Raw genomic sequence first — 21,588 nt, forward strand, 5'->3', positions numbered from 1 at the left:
ACGTAAATCACGTTCTTTTACGACCCCAGCAAGGCTACCAATGGTCAAGTGTTCCCAGTCTTAATGGTCTATGACGTCCCAAGTCCTTTTCCTTGACGCCATGGCTATAGAACATTGTTAACTACGTGCACAGCCTTCTAAAGGCAGTATTATGTCCTTTTGCAGACTAATAAATACCTTACACGTAAATAACGTGCTTCCATGCTCCCAGCCATGCTACCATTGATCTAGTACTTCAAGTCTCAATGGGAATACGACGTTCCAAGTCGTTTTCGTTCGCGCTATGGCGTTGGAACACTGTTAACTATGTGCACGGCCCTTTGAACGCTGTAATATGGCCATTTGCAGCCTATTAAAGGCCTTATACGCAAATACTGTCGCTTCACCTGCTTGCGCAAATTACCATTGGTGTAGTCCTTCCTGTCTCAAGGGACTATGACGCCCCAAGTCGTTTTCTTTGACGCCGTGACGTTTGAAAACCCGCAAGTACGCGCACAGTCCTCTAAATGCTATAGTATGGCTTTTGTAAGTCTAAAAAAGGCCTTACGCGTAAATCACGCCCTTCCACTCTCCAAACCAGGCTACCAATGGTGTACCTTTCCGATTATCATTGAACTACGACGTCCCAATTCCTTTTCCTTGGCGTTTTAGCGTTAAAACACTTTTAACTATGTGCACAGGCCTCTAAATGCTGTAATATTACCTTTTGCAGCCTAATAAAGGCCTTACACGTAAATCACGTTCTTCCACGTCCCCAGCAAGGCTACCAATGGTCTAGTGTACCCAGTCTTAATGGAATATGACGTCCCAAGTCCTTTTCCTTGACGCCATGGCTATAGAACACTGTTAACTACGTGCACAACCCTCTAAAGTCAGTAATATGTCCTTTTGCAGCCTAATAACGCCTTTACACGTAAATGCCGTGATTCCATCACCCTCTGCGGGATACCATTGGTCTAGTCCTTCCAGTCCCAATGGACTACAACGTGCCAAGTCGTTTTCTTTGGCACCTTGGCGTTAGAAGACCGGCAACTACGCGCACAGTCCTCTAAATGCTGTAACATGGCCGTTTACAGACTAATAAAGTTCTTACACGCAAATCACGTTCTTCCACGTCTCCAGCAAGGCTACCAATGGTCTAGTGTTCCCAGTCTTAATGGAATATGACGTCCAAAGTCCTTTTCCTTGACTCCATGGCTATAGAACACTGTTAACTACGTGCACAGCCCCCTGTAAACCCTATTATTGCCTTTGCAGAGTAACAAAGGCCTTAGACGTAAACCACGTGCTTCCACGCTCCCAGCCAGGCTACCATTGATCTAGTCCTTCTAGTCTCAATGGACTGCGACTTGCCAAGTCGTTCTCCTTGGCGTCATGGCTTTAGAGCACTGTGAACTATATGCACAGCCCTCTAAATGCTGCAATATGTCCTTTTACAGACTAATAAAGGCATTGCACGTAAATCACGTTCTTCCACGTCCCCAGCAAGGCTACCAATGGTCTAGTGTTCCCAGTCTTGATGAAATATGATGTCCAAAGTCCTTTTCCTTGGCGCCATGATTTTAGAACAATGTTAACTCCGTGCACAGCCGTCTAAATGCTGCAACATGGCCTTTTGCAGACTAATAAAAGCTTTAAACGTAAATACTGTCGTTCCAACTGCCTGCGCAGGTTGCCGTAGGAGTAGTCCTTCCAGTCTCAATGGACTATGACGTCCCAAGTCCTTTTCCTTGGTGCCATGGCTATAGAACAATGTTAACTACGTGCACAGCCCTCTAAAGGCAGTATTATGTCCATTTGCAACCTAATAAAGGCCTTGCACGTAAATCACGTTCTTTTACGACCCCAGCAAGGCTACCAATGGTCAAGTGTTCCCAGTCTTGATGAAATATGATGTCCAAAGTCCTTTTCCTTGGCGCCATGATTTTAGAACAATGTTAACTCCGTGCACAGCCGTCTAAATGCTGCAACATGGCCTTTTGCAGACTAATAAAAGCTTTAAACGTAAATACTGTCGTTCCAACTGCCTGCGCAGGTTGCCGTAGGAGTAGTCCTTCCAGTCTCAATGGACTATGACGTCCCAAGTCCTTTTCCTTGGTGCCATGGCTATAGAACAATGTTAACTACGTGCACAGCCCTCTAAAGGCAGTATTATGTCCAATTGCAACCTAATAAAGGCCTTGCACGTAAATCACGTTCTTTTACGACCCCAGCAAGGCTACCAATGGTCAAGTGTTCCCAGTCTTAATGCTCTATGACGTCCCAAGTCCTTTTCCTTGTCGCCATGGCTATAGAACATTGTTAACTACGTGCACAGCCTTCTAAAGGCAGTATTATGTCCTTTTGCAGACTAATAAATACCTTACACGTAAATAACGTGCTTCCATGCTCCCAGCCATGCTCCCATTGATCTAGTACTTCAAGTCTCAATGGGAATACGACGTTCCAAGTCGTTTTCGTTCGCGCTATGGCGTTGGAACACTGTTAACTACGTGCACGGCCCTTTGAACGCTGTAATATGGCCATTTGCAGCCTATTAAAGGCCTTATACGCAAATACTGTCGCTTCACCTGCTTGCGCAAATTACCATTGGTGTAGTCCTTCCTGTCTCAAGGGACTATGACGCCCCAAGTCGTTTTCTTTGACGCCGTGACGTTTGAAAACCCGCAAGTACGCGCACAGTCCTCTAAATGCTATAGTATGGCTTTTGTAAGTCTAAAAAAGGCCTTACGCGTAAATCACGCCCTTCCACTCTCCAAACCAGGCTACCAATGGTGTACCTTTCCGATTATCATTGAACTACGACGTCCCAATTCCTTTTCCTTGGCGTTTTAGCGTTAAAACACTTTTAACTATGTGCACAGGCCTCTAAATGCTGTAATTTTACCTTTTGCAGCCTAATAAAGGCCTTACACGTAAATCACGTTCTTCCACGTCCCCAGCAAGGCTACCAATGGTCTAGTGTTCCCAGTCTTAATGGAATATGACGTCCAAAGTTCTTTTCCTTGGCGCCATGGCTTTAGAACAATGTTAACTCCGTGCACAGCCCTCTAAATGCTGTAACATGGCCTTTGCAGACTAATAAAGGCTTTAAACGTAAACACTGTCGTTCCAACTGCCTGCGCAGGTTAACATAGGAGTAGTCCTTCCAGTCTCAATGGACTATGACGTCCCAAGTCCTTTTCCTTGGCGCCATGGCTATAGAACACTGTTAACTACGTGCACAGCCCTCTAAAGGCAGTAATATGGCCATTTGCAGCCTAATAAAGGCCTTACACGTAAATCACGTTCTTCAACGTCCCCAGCAAGGCTACCAATGGTCTAGTGTTCCCAGTCTTAATGGAATATGACGTCCAAAGTTCTTTTCCTTGGCGCCATGGCTTTAGAACAATGTTAACTCCGTGCACAGCCCTCTAAATGCTGTAATATGGCAATTTGCAGCCTATTAAAGGCCTTATACGTAAATAGCGTCGTTCCACCTGCCTGCGCAGGTTACCATAGGAGTAGTCCTTCCAGTCTCAATGGACTATGACGTCCCAAGTCCTTTTCCTTGTCGCCATGGCTATAGAACACTGTTAACTATGTGCACAGCCCTCTAAATGCTGCAATATGTCCTTTTACATACTAATAAAGGCCTTGCACGTAAATCACGTTCTTTCACGTCCCCAGCAAGGCTACCAATGGTGTACCTTTCCGACTATCATTGAACTACGACGTCCCAATTCCTTTTCCTTGGCGCTTTAGCGTTAAAACACATTTAACTACGTGCACAGGCCTCTAAATGCTGTAATATTGCCTTTTGCAGCCAAATAAAGGCTTTACACGTAAATAACGTGGTTCCACGTCCCCAGCAAGGCTACCAATGGCCTAGTGTTCCCAGTCTCAATGGACTACAACGTGCCAAGTCCTTTTCCTTGACGCCATGGCTATAAAACACTGTTAACTACGTGCACAGCCCTCTAAAGTCAGTAATATGTCCTTTTGCAGCCTAATAACGCCTTTACACGTAAATGCCGTGATTCCATCACCCTCTGCAGGATACCATTGGTCTAGTCCTTCCAGTCCCAATGGACTACAACGTGCCAAGTCGTTTTCTTTGGCACCTTGGCGTTAGAAGACCGGCAACTACGCGCACAGTCCTCTAAATGCTGTAACATGGCCGTTTACAGACTAATAAAGTTCTTACACGCAAATCACGTTCTTCCACGTCTCCAGCAAGGCTACCAATGGTCTAGTGTTCCCAGTCTTAATGGAATATGACGTCCAAAGTCCTTTTCCTTGACGCCATGGCTATAGAACACTGTTAACTACGTGCACAGCCCCCTGTAAACCGTATTATTGCCTTTGCAGAGTAACAAAGGCCTTAGACGTAAACCACGTGCTTCCACGCTCCCAGCCAGGCTACCATTGATCTAGTCCTTCTAGTCTCAATGGACTACGACTTGTCAAGTCGTTCTCCTTGGCGTCATGGCTTTAGAGCACTGTGAACTATATGCACAGCCCTCTAAATGCTGCAATATGTCCTTTTACAGACTAATAAAGGCATTGCACGTAAATCACGTTCTTCCACGTCCCCAGCAAGGCTACCAATGGCCTAGTGTTCCCAGTCTCAATGGACTACAACGTGCCAAGTCGTTTTCTTTGGCACCCTGGCGTTAGAAGACCGGCAACTACGCGCACAGTCCTCTAAATGCTGTAACATGGCCGTTTACAGACTAATAAAGGTCTTACACGCAAATCACGTTCTTCCACGTCTCCAGCAAGGCTACCAATGGTCTAGTGTTCCCAGTCTTAATGGAATATGACGTCCAAAGTCGTTTTCCTTCGCGCTATGGCGTTAGAACACTGTTAACTACGTGCACGGCCCTTTGAACGCTGTAATATGGCTATTTACAGCCTATTAAAGGCCTTTATACGTAAATACTGCCGCTCCACCTGCCTGCGCAAGTTACCATTGGTGTAGTCCTTCCAGTCTCAATGGACTATGACGTTCCAAGTCGTTTTCTTTGTCGCCGTAACGTTTGAAAACCCGCAAGTACGCGCACAGTCCTCTAAATGCTATAGAATAGCCATTTGCAATCTAATAAAGGCCTTGCACGTAAATCACGTTCTTCCACGTCCCCAGCAAGGCTACCAATGGCCTAGTGTTTCCAGTCTCAATGGACTACAACGTGCCAAGTCCTTTTCCTTGACGCCATGGCTATAGAACACTGTTAACTACGTGCACAGCCCTCTAAAGGCAGTAATATGGCCATTTGCAGCCTAATAAAGGTGTTATACGTATATACCGTCGTTCCACCTGCCTGCGCAGGTTACCACAGGAGTAGTCCTTCCAGTCTCAATAGACTATGACGTTCCAACTCCTTTTCCTTGGCGCCATGGCTTTAGAACACTGTTAACTACGTGCACAGCCCTCTAAAGGCAGTAATATGGCCATTTGCAGCCTAATAAAGGTGTTATACGTAAATACCGTCGTTCCACCTGCCTGCGCAGGTTACCATAGGAGTAGTCCTTCCAGTCTCAATAGACTACAACGTGCCAAGTCGTTTCCTTTGGCACCTGGGCGTTAGAAGACCGGCAACTACGCGCACAGTCCTCTAAATGCTGTAACATGGCCTTTTACAGACTAATAAAGGTCTTACACGCAAATCACGTTCTTCCACGCCCCCAGCAAGGTTACCAATGGTCTAGTGTTCCATGTCTCAATGGACTACGAAGTCTCAAGTCGTTTTCTTTGACACGGTGGCGTTAGAACACTGTGAATTACGTGCACAGTACTCTAAAGGCTGTAATATGGCCTTTTGCAGACAAATAAAAGCCCTACACGTTAACCACGTGCATCCATGTTACCAGGAAGGATACCACTGGTCTAGTGTTCCCACTCTCAATGCACTACAACGTCCCAAGTCGTCTTTGCGTTATGGCGTTAAAACACTCTTAGCAGACTAATAAAGGCCTTAAACGTTAATCACGTGCATCCATGCTACCAGGAAGGCTACCACTGTTCTAGTGTTCCCACTCTCAATGGACTACAACGTGCCAAGTCATTTTCCTTGGTGTCATGGCTTTAGAACACTGTTAATTCCGTGCACAGCCCTCTAAAAGTTCTAATATGGCCATTAGGAGCCTAATAAAGGCGTTATACGTAAATACCGTCGTTCCACCTGCCGGCGCAGGTCACCATAGGGATAATCATTCCAGTCTCGATGGACTATGACGTCCCAAGTCGTTTTCCCTGGCGCCATGGCATTAGAGCATTGTGAACTACGTGCACAACCCTCTAAATGCGGTAATATGGCCTTTTTATAGACTAATAAAGGCTTTACACGTAAACACCGTGGTTCCACCACCGTTGCGGGTTACCATTGGTCTAGTCCTTCCAGTCTCAATGGACTATGACGTGCCAAGTCGTTTTCCTTGGCGTCATGGCTTTAGAACACTGTTAACTACGTGCACAGCCCTTTGAACGCTGTAATATGGCCATTTGCAGCCTATTAAAGCCTTATACGTAAATAACGTGCTTCCATGCTCCCAGCCATGCTACCATTGATCTAGTCCTTCAAGTCTCAATGGAATACGACGTTCCAAGTCGTTTTCCTTCGCGCTATGGCGTTAGAACACTGTTAACTACGTGCACGGCCCTTTGAACGCTGTAATATGGCCATTTGCAGGCTATTAAAGGCCTTATACGTAAATACTGTTGCTTCACCTGCCTGCGCAAATCACCATTGGTGTAGTCCTTCGTGCCCCAATGGACTATGACGTCCCAAGTCGTTTTCTTTGACGCCGTGACGTTTGAAAACCTGCAAGTACGCGCACAGTCCTCTAAATGCTATAGTATGGCTTTTGTAAGTCTAAAAAAGGCCTTACGCGTAAATCACGTGCTTCCACTCTCCAAACCAGGCTACCAATGGTGTACCTTTCCGACTATCATTGAACTACGACGTCCCAATTCCTTTTCCTTGGCGTTTTAGCGTTAAAACACTTTTAACTATGTGCACAGACCTCTAAATGCCGTAATATTGGCTTTTGTAGCCAAATAAAGGCTTTACACGTAAGTAACGTGGTTCCACCACCCTTCGCGGGATACCATTAGTCTAGTCCTTCCAGTCTCAATGGACTATGACGTGCCAAGTCATTTTCCTTGGCGCCATGGCTTTAGAACACTGTTAACTACGTGCACAGCCCCCCTGTAAACCGTATTATTGCCTTTGCAGCCTAACAAAGGCCTTAGACGTAAACCACGTGCTTCCACGCTCCCAGCCAGGCTACCATTGATCTAGTCCTTCTAGTCTCAATGGACTACGACTTGCCAAGTCGTTCTCCTTGGCGTCATGGCTTTAGAGCACTGTGAACTACGCGCACAGTCCTCTAAATGCTGTAACATGGCCGTTTACAGACTAATAAAGGTCTTACACGCAAATCACGTTCTTCCACGTCTCCAGCAAGGCTACCAATGGTCTAGTGTTCCCAGTCTTAATGGAATATGACGTCCAAAGTCGTTTTCCTTCGCGCTATGGCGTTAGAACACTGTTAACTACGTGCACGGCCCTTTAAACGCTGTAATATGGCCATTTGCAGCCTATTAAAGGCCTTATACGTAAATACTGTCGCTCCACCTGCCTGCGCAAGTTACCATTGGTGTAGTCCTTCCAGTCTCAATGGACTATGACGTCCCAAGTCGTTTTCTTTGTCGCCGTGACGTTTGAAAACCCGCAAGTACGCGCACAGTCCTCTAAATGCTATAGTATGGCTTTTGTAAGTCTAAAAAAGGCCTTACGCGTAAATCACGTGCTTCCACTCTCCAAACCAGGCTACCAATGGTGTACCTTTCCGACTATCATTGAACTACGACGTCCCAATTCCTTTTCCTTGGCGCTTTAGCGTTAAAACACATTTAACTACGTGCACGGCCCTTTGAACGCTGTAATATGGCCATTTGCAGCCTATTAAAGGCCTTATACGTAAGTACTGTCGCTCCACCTGCCTGCGCAAGTTACCATTGGTCTAGTGTTTTCAGTCTCAATGTAATATGACGTCCCAATTCCTTTTCCTTGGCGCTTTAGCGTTAAAACACATTTAACTACGTGCACGGCCCTTTGAACGCTGTAATATGGCCATTTGCAGCCTATTAAAGGCCTTATACGTAAATACTGTCGCTCCACCTGCCTGCGCAAGTTACCATTGGTGTAGTCCATCCAGTCTCAATGGACTACGACGTCCCAAGTCGTTATCTTTGTCGCCGTGACGTTTGAAAACCCGCAAGTACGCGCACAGTCCTCTAAATGCTATAGTATGGCCATTTGCAGCCTAATAAAGGCCTTGCACGTAAATCACGTTCTTCCACGTCTCCAGCAAGGCTACCAATGGTCTAGTGTTCCCAGTTTTAATGGAATATGATGTCCAAAGTCCTTTTCCTTGACGCCATGGCTATAGAACACTGTTAACTACGTGCACAGCCCCCCTGTAAACCGTATTATTGCCTTTGCAGCCTAACAAAGGCCTTAGACGTAAACCACGTGCTTCCACGCTCCCAGCCAGGCTACCATTGATCTAGTCCTTCTAGTCTCAATGGACTACGACTTGCCAAGTCGTTCTCCTTGGCGTCATGGCTTTAGAGCACTGTGAACTATGTGCACAGCCCTCTAAATGCTGCAATATGTCCTTTTACAGATTAATAAAGGCATTGCACGTAAATCACGTTCTTCCACGTCCCCAGCAAGGCTACCAATGGCCTAGTGTTCCCAGTCTCAATGGACTACAACTTGCCAAGTCGTTTTCTTTGGCACCTTGGCGTTAAAAAGACTGGCAACTACGCGCACAGTCCTCTAAATGCTGTAACATGGCCGTTTACAGACTAATAAAGGTCTTACACGCAAATCACGTTCTTCCACGTCTCCAGCAAGGCTACCAATGGTCTAGTGTTCCCAGTCTTAATGGAATATGACGTCCAAAGTTGTTTTCCTTCGCGCTATGGCGTTAGAACACTGTTAACTACGTGCACGGCCCTTTAAACGCTGTAATATGGCCATTTGCAGCCTATTAAAGGCCTTATACGTAAATACTGTCGCTCCACCTGCCTGCGCAAGTTACCATTGGTGTAGTCCTTCCAGTCTCAATGGACTATGACGTCCCAAGTCGTTTTCTTTGTCGCCGTGACGTTTGAAAACCCGCAAGTACGCGCACAGTCCTCTAAATGCTATAGTATGGCTTTTGTAAGTATAAAAAAGGCCTTACGCGTAATTCACGTGCTTCCACTCTCCAAACCAGGCTACCAATGGTGTACCTTTCCGACTATTATTGAACTACGACGTCCCAATTCCTTTTCCTTGGCGCTTTAGCGTTAAAACACATTTAACTACGTGCACGGCCCTTTGAACGCTGTAATATGGCCATTTGCAGCCTATTAAAGGCCTTATACGTAAATACTGTCGCTCCACCTGCCTGCGCAAGTTACCATTGGTGTAGTCCATCCAGTCTTAATGGACTACGACGTCCCAAGTCGTTATCTTTGTCGCCGTGACGTTTGAAAACCCGCAAGTACGCGCACAGTCCTCTAAATGCTATAGTATGGCCATTTGCAGCCTAATAAAGGCCTTGCACGTAAATCACGTTCTTCCACGTCTCCAGCAAGGCTACCAATGGTCTAGTGTTCCCAGTTTTAATGGAATATGACGTCCAAAGTCCTTTTCCTTGACGCCATGGCTATAGAACACTGTTAACTAAGTGCGCAGCCCCCCTGTAAACCGTATTATTGCCTTTGCAGCCTAACAAAGGCCTTAGACGTAAACCACGTGCTTCCACGCTCCCAGCAAGGCTACCATTGATCTAGTCCTTCTAGTCTCAATGGACTACGACTTGCCAAGTCGTTCTCCTTGGCGTCATGGCTTTAGAGCACTGTGAACTATGTGCACAGCCCTCTAAATGCTGCAATATGTCCTTTTACAGATTAATAAAGGCATTGCACGTAAATCACGTTCTTCCACGTCTCCAGCAAGGCTACCAATGGCCTAGTGTTCCCAGTCTCAATGGACTACAACGTGCCAAGTCCTTTTCCTTGACGCCATGGCTATAGAACACTGTTAACTACGTGCACAGCCCTCTAAAGGCAGTAATATGGCCATTTGCAGCCTAGTAAAGGTGTTATACGTAAATACCGTCGTTCCACCTGCCTGCGCAGGTTACCATAGGAGTAGTCCTTCCAGTCTCAATGTAATATGACGTCCCAAGTCATTTTCCTTGGCGCCATGGCTTTAGAACACTTTTAACTCCGTGCACAGCCCTCTAAAGGCTGTAATATGGCCATTTGCAGTTAAATAAAGGCTTTAAACGTAAACACTGTCGTTCCAAATGCCTGCGCTGGTTACCATAGGAGTAGTCCTTCCAGTCTCAATGGACTATGACGTCCCAAGTTCTTTTCCTTGGCGCCATGGCTATAGAACACTGTTAACTACGTGCACAGCCCTCTAAAGGCAGTAATATGGCCATTTGCAGCCCAATAAAGGCCTTACACGTAAATCACGTTCTTCCACGTCCCCAGCAAGGCTACCAATGGTCTAGTGTTCCCAGTCTTAATATAATAAGACGTCCAAAGTCCTTTTCCTTGACGCCATGGCTATAGAACACTGTCAACTACGTGCACAGCCCTCTAAAGTCAGTAATATGGCCTTTTGCGGCCTAATAAAGCCTTTACACGAAAATACCGTGATTCCGCCACCCTCCGCGGGATACCATTGGTCTAGTCCTTCCAGTCTCAATGGAATACGACGTTCCAAGTCGTTTTTCTTTGCGCTATGGCGTTAGAACACTGTTAACTACGTGCACGGCCCTTTGAACTCTGTAATATGGCCATTTGCAGCCTATTAAAGGCCTTATACGTAAATACTGTCGCTCCACCTGCCTGCGCAAGTTACCATTGGTGTAGTCCTTCCAGTCTCAATGGACAATTACGTCCCAAGTCGTTTTCTTTGACGCCGTGACGTTTGAAAACGCCTAAGTACGCGCACAGTCCTCTAAATGCTATAGTATGGCCTTTGTAAGTCTAAAAAAGGCCTTACGCGTAAATCACGTGCTTCCACTCTCCAAACCGGGCTACCAATGGTGTACCTTTTGCGACTATCATTGAACTACGACGTCACAATTCCTTTTCCTTAGCGCTTTAGCATTAAAACACTTTTAACTATGTGCACAGACCTCTAAATGCTGTAATATTGCCTTTTGCAGCCAAATAAAGGCTTTACACGTAAATAACGTTGTTCCACCACCCTTCGCAGGATACCATTAGTCTAGTCCTTCCAGTCTCAATAGACTATGACGTCCCAAGTCCTTTTCCTTGGCGCCATGGCTTTAGAACACTTTTAACTCCGTGCACAGCCCTCTAAAGGCTGAAATATGGCCATTTGCAGCCTAATAAAGGTGTTATACGTAAATAGCGTCGTTCAACTGCCTGTGCAGGTTACCATAGGGATAGTCCTTCCAGTCTCAATGGACTATGACATCCCAAGTCCTTTTCCTTGTCGCCATGGCTTTAGAACACTGTTAACTACGTGCACAGCCCTCTAAAGTCAGTAATATGGCCTTTTGCAGCCCAATAACGCCTTTACACGTAAACACTGTCGTTCCAACTGCCTGCGCAGGTTAACATAGGAGTAGTCCTTCCAGTTTTAATGGACTATGAAGTCCCAAGTCCTTTTCCTTGGCGCCATGGCTCTAGAACACTGTTAACTATGTGCACAGCCCTCTAAATGCTGCAATATGTCCTTTTACATACTAATAAAGGCCTTGCACGTAAATCACGTTCTTCCACGTCCCCAGCAAGGCTACCAATGGTCTAGTGTTCCCAGTCTTAATAGAATATGACGTCCAAAGTTCTTTTCCTTGGCACCATGGCTTTAGAACAATGTTAACTCCGTGCACAGCCCTCTAAATGCTGTAATATGGCCATTTGCAGCCTATTAAAGGCCTTATACGTAAATAGCGTCGTTCCACCTGCCTGCGCAGATTACCATAGGAGTAGTCCTTCAAGTCTCAATGGACTATGACATCTCAAGTCCTTTTCCTTGTCGCCATGGCTATAGAACACTGTTAACTATGTGCACAGCCCTCTAAATGCTGCAATATGTCCTTTTACATATTAATAAAGGCCTTGCACGTAAATCACGTTCTTCCACGTCCCCAGCAAGGCTACCAATGGTCTAGTGTTCCCAGTCTTAATGGAATATGACGTCCAATGTTCTTTTCCTTGGCGCCATGGCTTTAGAACAATGTTAACTCCGTGCACAGCCCTCTAAATGCTGTAACATGGCCTTTGCAGACTAATAAAGGCTTTAAACGTAAACACTGTCGTTCCAACTGCCTGCGCAGGTTAACGTAGGAGTAGTCCTTCCAGTCTCAATGGACTATGACGTCCCAAGTCCTTTTCCTTGGCGCCATGGCTATAGAACACTGTTAACTACGTGCACAGCCCTCTAAAGGGAGTAATATGGCCATTTGCAGCCTAATAAAGGCCTTACACGTAAATCACGTTCTTCCACGTCCCCAGCAAGGCTACCAATGGTGTACCTATCCGACTATCATTGAACTACGACGTCCCAATTCCTTTTCCTTGGCGCTTTAGCGTTAAAGCACATTTAACTACGGGCACAGGCCTCTAAATGCTGTAATATTGCCTTTTGCAGCCAAATAAAGGCTTTACACGTAAATAACGTGGTTCCACGTCCCCAGCATGGCTACCAATGGCCTAGTGTTCCCAGTCTCAATGGACTACAACGTGCCAAGTCCTTTACCTTGACGCCATGGCTATAGCACACTGTTAACTACGTGCACAGCCCTCTAAAGGCATTAATATGTCCATTTGCAGCCTAATAAAGGCCTTACACGTAAATCACGTTCTTCCACGTCCCCAGCAAGGCTACCAATGGTCTAGTGTTCCCAGTCTTAATGGAGTATGACGTCCCAAGTCCTTTTCCTTGACGCCATGGCGTTAAAAAGACCGGCAACTACGCGCACAGTCCTCTAAATGCTGTAACATGGCCGTTTACAGACTAATAAAGGTCTTACACGCAAATCACGTTCTTCCACGTCTCCAGCAAGGCTACCAATGGTCTAGTGTTCCCAGTCTAAATGGAATATGACGTCCAAAGTCGTTTTCCTTCGCGCTATGGCGTTAGAACACTGTTAACTACGTGCACGGCCCTTTAAACGCTGTAATATGGCCATTTGCAGCCTATTAAAGGCCTTATACGTAAATACTGTCGCTCCACCTGCCTGCGCAAGTTACCATTGGTGTAGTCCTTCCTGCCCCAATGGACTATGACGTCCCAAGTCGTTTTCTTTGTCGCCGTGACGTTTGAAAACCCGCAAGTACGCGCACAGTCCTCTAAATGCTATAGTATGGCTTTTGTAAGTCTAAAAAAGGCCTTACGCGTAAATCACGTGCTTCCACTCTCCAAACCAGGCTACCAATGGTGTACCTTTCCGACTATTATTGAACTAAGACGTCCCAATTCCTTTTCCTTGGCGCTTTAGCGTTAAAACACATTTAACTACGTGCACGGCCCTTTGAACGCTGTAATAAGGCCATTTGCAGCCTATTAAAGGCCTTATACGTAAATACTGTCGCTCCACCTGCCTGCGCAAGTTACCATTGGTGTAGTTCATCCAATCTCAATGGACTACGACGTCCCAGGTCGTTATCTTTGTCGCCGTGACGTTTGAAAACCCGCAAGTACGCGCACAGTCCTCTAAATGCTATAGTATGGCCATTTGCAGCCTAATAAAGGCCTTGCACGTAAATCACGTTCTTCCACGTCTCCAGCAAGGCTACCAATGGTCTAGTGTTCCCAGTTTTAATGGAATATGACGTCCAAAGTCCTTTTCCTTGACGCCATGGCTATAGAACACTGTTAACTACGTGCACAGCCCCCCTGTAAACCGTATTATTGCCTTTGCAGCCTAACAAAGGCCTTAGACGTAAACCACGTGCTTCCACGCTCCCAGCCAGGCTACCATTGATCTAGTCCTTCTAGTCTCAATGGACTACGACCTGCCAAGTCGTTCTCCTTGGCGTCATGGCTTTAGAGCACTGTGAACTATGTGCACAGCCCTCTAAATGCTGCAATATGTCCTTTTACAGATTAATAAAGGCATTGCACGTAAATCACGTTCTTCCACGTCTCCAGCAAGGCTACCAATGGCCTAGTGTTCCCAGTCTCAATGGACTACAACGTGCCAAGTCCTTTTCCTTGACGCCATGGCTATAGAACACTGTTAACTACGTGCACAGCCCTCTAAAGGCAGTAATATGGCCATTTGCAGCCTAATAAAGGTGTTATACGTAAATACCGTCGTTCCACCTGCCTGCGCAGGTTACCATAGGAGTAGTCCTTCCAGTCTCAATGTAATATGACGTCCCAAGTCCTTTTCCTTGACGCCATGGCTATAGAACACTGTCAACTACGTGCACAGCCCTCTAAATTCAGTAATATGGCCTTTTGCGGCCTAATAAAGCCTTTACACGAAAATACCGTGATTCCACCACCCTCCGCGGGATACCATTGGTCTAGTCCTTCCAGTCCCAATGGACTACAACGTCCCAAGTCGTTTTCTTTGGTACCTTGGCGTTAGAAGACCGGCAACTATGCGCACAGTCCTCTCAATGCTGTAACATGGCCTTTTACAGACTAATAAAGGTCTTACACGCAAATCACGTTCTTCCACGCCCCAAGCAAGGTTACCAATGGTCTAGTGTTCCCAGTCTTAATGGAATATGACGTCTCAAGTCCTTTTCCTTGACGCCATGGCTTTAGAACACTGTTAACTACGTCCACAGCCCTCTAAATGCGGCATTATCGTCTTTTGCAGGCTAATAAAGGCCTTACCCGTAAATAACGTGCTTCCATGCTCCCAGCCATGCTACCATGGATCTAGTCCTTCCAGTCTCAATGGAATACGACGTTCCAAGTCGTTTTCCTTCGCGCTATGGCGTTAGAACACTGTTAACTACGTGCACGGCCCTTTGAACTCTGTAATATGGCCATTTGCAGCCTATTAAAGGCCTTATACGTAAATACTGTCGCTCCACCTGCCTGCGCAAGTTACCATTGGTGTAGTCCTTCCAGTCTCAATGGACAATTACGTCCCAAGTCGTTTTCTTTGACGCCGTGACGTTTGAAAACGCCTAAGTACGCGCACAGTCCTCTAAATGCTATAGTATGGCCTTTGTAAGTCTAAAAAAGGCCTTACGCGTAAATCACGTGCTTCCACTCTCCAAACTGGGCTACCAATGGTGTACCTTTTGCGACTATCATTGAACTACGACGTCACAATTCCTTTTCCTTAGCGCTTTAGCATTAAAACACTTTTAACTACGTGCACAGACCTCTAAATGCTGTAATATTGCCTTTCGCAGCCAAATAAAGGCTTTACACGTAAATAACGTTGTTCCACCACCCTTCGCAGGATACCATTAGTCTAGTCCTTCCAGTCTCAATAGACTATGACGTCCCAAGTCCTTTTCCTTGGCGCCATGGCTTTAGAACACTTTTAACTCCGTGCACAGCCCTCTAAAGGCTGAAATATGGCCATTTGCAGCCTAATAAAGGTGTTATACGTAAATAGCGTCGTTCAACCTGCCTGCGCAGGTTACCATAGGGATAGTCCTTCCAGTCTCAATGGACTATCACATCCCAAGTCCTTTTCCTTGTCGCCATGGCTTTAGAACACTGTTAACTACGTGCACAGCCCTCTAAAGTCAGTAATATGGCCTTTTGCAGCCCAATAACGCCTTTACACGTAAACACTGTCGTTCCAACTGCCTGCGCAGGTTAACATAGGAGTAGTCCTTCCAGTTTTAATGGACTATGACGTCCCAAGTCCTTTTCCTTGGCACCATGGCTCTAGAACACTGTTAACTATGTGCACAGCCCTCTAAATGCTGTAATATGGCCATTTGCAGCCTATTAAAGGCCTTATACGTAAATAGCGTCGTTCCACCTGCCTGCGCAGGTTACCATAGGAGTAGTCCTTCAAGTCTCAATGGACTATGACATCCCAAGTCCTTTTCCTTTTCGCCATGGCTATAGAACACTGTTAACTATGTGCACAGCCCTCTAAATGCTGCAATATGTCCTTTTACATATTAATAAAGGCCTTGCACGTAAATCACGTTCTTCCACGTCCCCAGCAAGGCTACCAATGGTCTAGTGTTCCCAGTCTTAATGGAATATGACGTCCAATGTTCTTTTCCTTGGCGCCATGGCTTTAGAACAATGTTAACTCCGTGCACAGCCCTCTAAATGCTGTAACATGGCCTTTGCAGACTAATAAAGGCTTTAAACGTAAACACTGTCGTTCCAACTGCCTGCGCAGGTTAACATAAGAGTAGTCCTTCCAGTCTCAATGGACTATGACGTCCCAAGTCCTTTTCCTTGGCGCCATGGCTATAGAACACTGTTAACTACGTGCACAGCCCACTAAAGGGAGTAATATGGCCATTTGCAGCCTAATAAAGGCCTTACACGTAAATCACGTTCTTCAACGTCCCCAGCAAGGCTACCAATGGTCTAGTGTTCCCAGTCTTAATGGAATATGACGTCCAAAGTTCTTTTCCATGGCGCCATGGCTTTAGAACAATGTTAACTCCGTGCACAGCCCTCTAAATGCTGTAATTTGGCCATTTGCAGCCTATTAAAAGCCTTATACGTAAATAGCGTCGTTCCACCTGCCTGCGCAGGTTACCATAGGAGTAGTCCTTCCAGTCTCAATGGACTATGACGTCCCAAGTCCTTTTCCTTGACGCCATGGCTATAGAACACTGTTAACTACGTGCACAGCCCTCTAAAGTCAGTAATATGGCCATTTGCAGCCTATTAAAGGCCTTATACGTAAATAGCGTCGTTCCACCTGCCTGCGCAGGTTACCATAGGAGTAGTCCTTCAAGTCTCAATGGACTATGACATCCCAAGTCCTTTTCCTTTTCGCCATGGCTATAGAACACTGTTAACTATGTGCACAGCCCTCTAAATGCTGCAATATGTCCTTTTACATATTAATAAAGGCCTTGCACGTAAATCACGTTCTTCCACGTCCCCAGCAAGGCTACCAATGGTCTAGTGTTCCCAGTCTTAATGGAATATGACGTCCAATGTTCTTTTCCTTGGCGCCATGGCTTTAGAACAATGTTAACTCCGTGCACAGCCCTCTAAATGCTGTAACATGGCCTTTGCAGACTAATAAAGGCTTTAAACGTAAACACTGTCGTTCCAACTGCCTGCGCAGGTTAACATAGGAGTAGTCCTTCCAGTCTCAATGGACTATGACGTCCCAAGTCCTTTTCCTTGGCGCCATGGCTATAGAACACTGTTAACTACGTGCACAGCCCACTAAAGGGAGTAATATGGCCATTTGCAGCCTAATAAAGGCCTTACACGTAAATCACGTTCTTCAACGTCCCCAGCAAGGCTACCAATGGTCTAGTGTTCCCAGTCTTAATGGAATATGACGTCCAAAGTTCTTTTCCTTGGCGCCATGGCTTTAAAACAATGTTAACTCCGTGCACAGCCCTCTAAATGCTGTAATTTGGCCATTTGCAGCCTATTAAAAGCCTTATACGTAAATAGCGTCGTTCCACCTGCCTGCGCAGGTTACCATAGGAGTAGTCCTTCCAGTCTCAATGGACTATGACGTCCCAAGTCCTTTTCCTTGACGCCATGGCTATAGAACACTGTTAACTACGTGCACAGCCCTCTAAAGTCAGTAATATGGCCTTTTGCAGCCTAATAACGCCTTTACACGTAAACACTGTCGTTCCAACTGCCTGCGCTGGTTACCATAGGAGTAGTCCTTCCAGTCTCAATGGACTATGACGTCCCAAGTCCTTTTCCTTGGCGCCATGGCTATAGAACACTGTTAACTATGTGCACAGCCCTCTAAATGCTGCAATATGTCCTTTTACATATTAATAAAGGCCTTGCACGTAAATCACGTTCTTCCACGTCCCCAGCAAGGCTACCAATGGTCTAGTGTTCCCAGTCTTAATGGAATATGACGTCCAAAGTTCTTTTCCTTGGCGCCATGGCTTTAGAACAATGTTAACTCTGTGCACAGCCCTCTCAATGCTGTAACATGGCCTTTTACAGACTAATAAAGGTCTTACACGCAAATCACGTTCTTCCACGCCCCAAGCAAGGTTACCAATGGTCTAGTGTTCCCAGTCTTAATGGAATATGACGTCTCAAGTCCTTTTCCTTGACGCCATGGCTTTAGAACACTGTTAACTACGTCCACAGCCCTCTAAATGCGGCATTATCGTCTTTTGCAGGCTAATAAAGGCCTTACCCGTAAATAACGTGCCTCCATGCTCCCAGTCATGCTACCATTGATCTAGTCCTTCCAGTCTCAATGGAATACGACGTTCCAAGTCGTTTTCCTTCGCGCTATGGCGTTAGAACACTGTTAACTACGTGCACGGCCCTTTGAACTCTGTAATATGGCCATTTGCAGCCTATTAAAGCCCTTATACGTAAATACTGTCGCTCCACCTACCTGCGCAAGTTACCATTGGTGTAGTCCTTCCAGTCTCAATGGACAATTACGTCCCAAGTCGTTTTCTTTGACGCCGTGACGTTTGAAAACGCCTAAGTACGCGCACAGTCCTCTAAATGCTATAGTATGGCCTTTGTAAGTCTAAAAAAGGCCTTACGCGTAAATCACGTGCTTCCACTCTCCAAACCGGGCTACCAATGGTGTACCTTTTGCGACTATCATTTAACTACGACGTCACAATTCCTTTTCCTTAGCGCTTTAGCATTAAAACACTTTTAACTACGTGCACAGACCTCTAAATGCTGTAATTATGCCTTTTGCAGCCAAATAAAGGCTTTACACGTAAATAACGTTGTTCCACCACCCTTAGCAGGATACCATTAGTCTAGTCCTTCCAGTCTCAATAGACTATGACGTCCCAAGTCCTTTTCCTTGGCGCCATGGCTTTAGAACACTTTTAACTCCGTGCACAACCCTCTAAAGGCTGAAATATGGCCATTTGCAGCCTAATAAAGGTGTTATACGTAAATAGCGTCGTTCAACCTGCCTGCGCAGGTTACCATAGGGATAGTCCTTCCAGTCTCAATGGACTATGACATCCCAAGTCCTTTTCCTTGTCGCCATGGCTTTAGAACACTGTTAACTACGTGCACAGCCCTCTAAATTCAGTAATATGGCCTTTTGCAGCCCAATAACGCCTTTACACGTAAACACTGTCGTTCCAACTGCCTGCGCAGGTTGACATAGGAGCAGTCCTTCCAGTTTTAATGGACTATGACGTCCCAAGTCCTTTTCCTTGGCGCCATGGCTATAGAACACTGTTAACTATGTGCACAGCCCTCTAAATGCTGCAATATGTCCTTTTACATAATAATAAAGGCCTTGCACGTAAATCACGTTCTTCCACGTCCCCAGCAAGGCTACCAATGGTCTAGTGTTCCCAGTCTTAATGGAATATGACGTCCAAAGTTCTTTTCCTTGGCACCATGGCTTTAGAACAATGTTAACTCCGTGCACAGCCCTCTAAATGCTGTAATATGGCCATTTGCAGCCTATTAAAGGCCTTATACGTAAATAGCGTCGTTCCACCTGCCTGCGCAGGTTACCATAGGAGTAGTCTTTCAAGTCTCAATGGACTATGACATCCCAAGTCCTTTTCCTTGTCGCCATGGCTTTAGAACACTGTTAACTACGTGCACAGCCCTCTAAAGTCAGTAATATGGCCTTTTGCAGCCAAATAACGCCTTTACACGTAAACACTGTCGTTCCAACTGCCTGCGCTGGTTACCATAGGAGTAGTCCTTCCAGTCTCAATGGACTATGACGTCCCAAGTCCTTTTCCTTGGCGCCATGGCTATAGAACACTGTTAACTACGTGCACAGCCCTCTAAAGGCAGTAATATGGCCATTTGCAGCCTAATAAAGGCCTTACACGTAAATCACGTTCTTCAACGTCCCCAGCAAGGCTACCAATGGTCTAGTGTTCCCAGTCTTAATGGAATATGACGTCCAAAGTTCTTTTCCTTGGCGCCATGGCTTTAGAACAATGTTAACTCCGTGCACAGCCCTCTAAATGCTGTAATATGGCAATTTGCAGCCTATTAAAGGCCTTATACGTAAATAGCGTCGTTCCACCTGCCTGCGCAGGTTACCATAGGAGTAGTCCTTCCAGTCTCAATGGACTATGACGTCCCAAGTCCTTTTCCTTGACGCCATGGCTATAGAACACTGTTAACTATGTGCACAGCCCTCTAAATGCTGCAATATGTCCTTTTACATACTAATAAAGGCCTTGCACGTAAATCACGTTCTTCCACGTCCCCAGCAAGGCTACCAATGGTGTACCTTTCCGACTATCATTGAACTACGACGTCCCAATTCCTTTTCCTTGGCGCTTTAGCGTTAAAACACATTTAACTACGTGCACAGGCCTCTAAATGCTGTAATATTGCCTTTTGCAGCCAAATAAAGGCTTTACACGTAAATAACGTGCTTCCATGCTCCCAGCCATGCTACCATTGATCTAGTCCTTCAAGTCTGAATGGAATACGACGTTCCAAGTCGTTTTCCTTCGCGCTATGGCGTTAGAACACTGTTTACTACGTGCACGGCCCTTTGAACGCTGTAATATGGCCATTTGCAGCCTATTAAAGGCCTTATACGTAAATACTGTCGCTCCACCTGCCTGCGCAAGTTACCATTGGTGTAGTCCTTACAGTCTCAATGGAATATGACGTCCCAAGTCGTTTTCTTTGTCGCCGTGACGTTTGAAAACCCGCAAGTACGCGCACAGTCCTCTAAATGCTATAGTATGGCTTTTGTAAGTCTAAAAAAGGCCTTACGCGTAAATCACGTGCTTCCACTCTCCAAACCAGGCTACCAATGGTGTACCTTTCCGACTATCATTGAACTACGACATCCCAATTCCTTTTCCTTGGCGCTTTAGCGTTAAAACACATTTAACTACGTGCACAGGCCTCTAAATGCTGTAATATGGCCATTTGCAGCCTATTAACGGCCTTATACGTAAATACTGTCGCTCCACCTGCCTGCGCAAGTTACCATTTGTGTAGTCCTTCCAGTCTCAATGGACTAAGACGTCCCAAGTCGTTTTCTTTCACGCCATGGCTATAGAACACTGTTAACTAAGTGCACAGCCCTCTAAATGCTGCAATATGTCCTTTTACATACTAATAAAGGCCTTGCACGTAAATCACGTTCTTCCACGTCCCCAGTAAGGCTACCAATGGTCTAGTGTTCCCAGTCTTAATGGAATATGACGTCCAAAGTTCTTTTCCTTGGCACCATGGCTTTAGAACAATGTTAACTCCGTGCACAGCCCTCTAAATGCTGTAATATGGCCATTTGCAGCCTATTAAAGGCCTTATACGTAAATAGCGTCGTTCCACCTGCCTGCGCAGGTTACCATAGGAGTAGTCCTTCAAGTCTCAATGGACTATGACATCCCAAGTCCTTTTCCTTGTCGCCATGGCTTTAGAACACTGTTAACTACGTGCACAGCCCTTTAAAGTCAGTAATATGGCC

Source organism: Hydractinia symbiolongicarpus, chromosome 11 (genome assembly GCF_029227915.1).
Source record: "Hydractinia symbiolongicarpus strain clone_291-10 chromosome 11, HSymV2.1, whole genome shotgun sequence".
Classification (NCBI taxonomy): domain Eukaryota; kingdom Metazoa; phylum Cnidaria; class Hydrozoa; order Anthoathecata; family Hydractiniidae; genus Hydractinia; species Hydractinia symbiolongicarpus.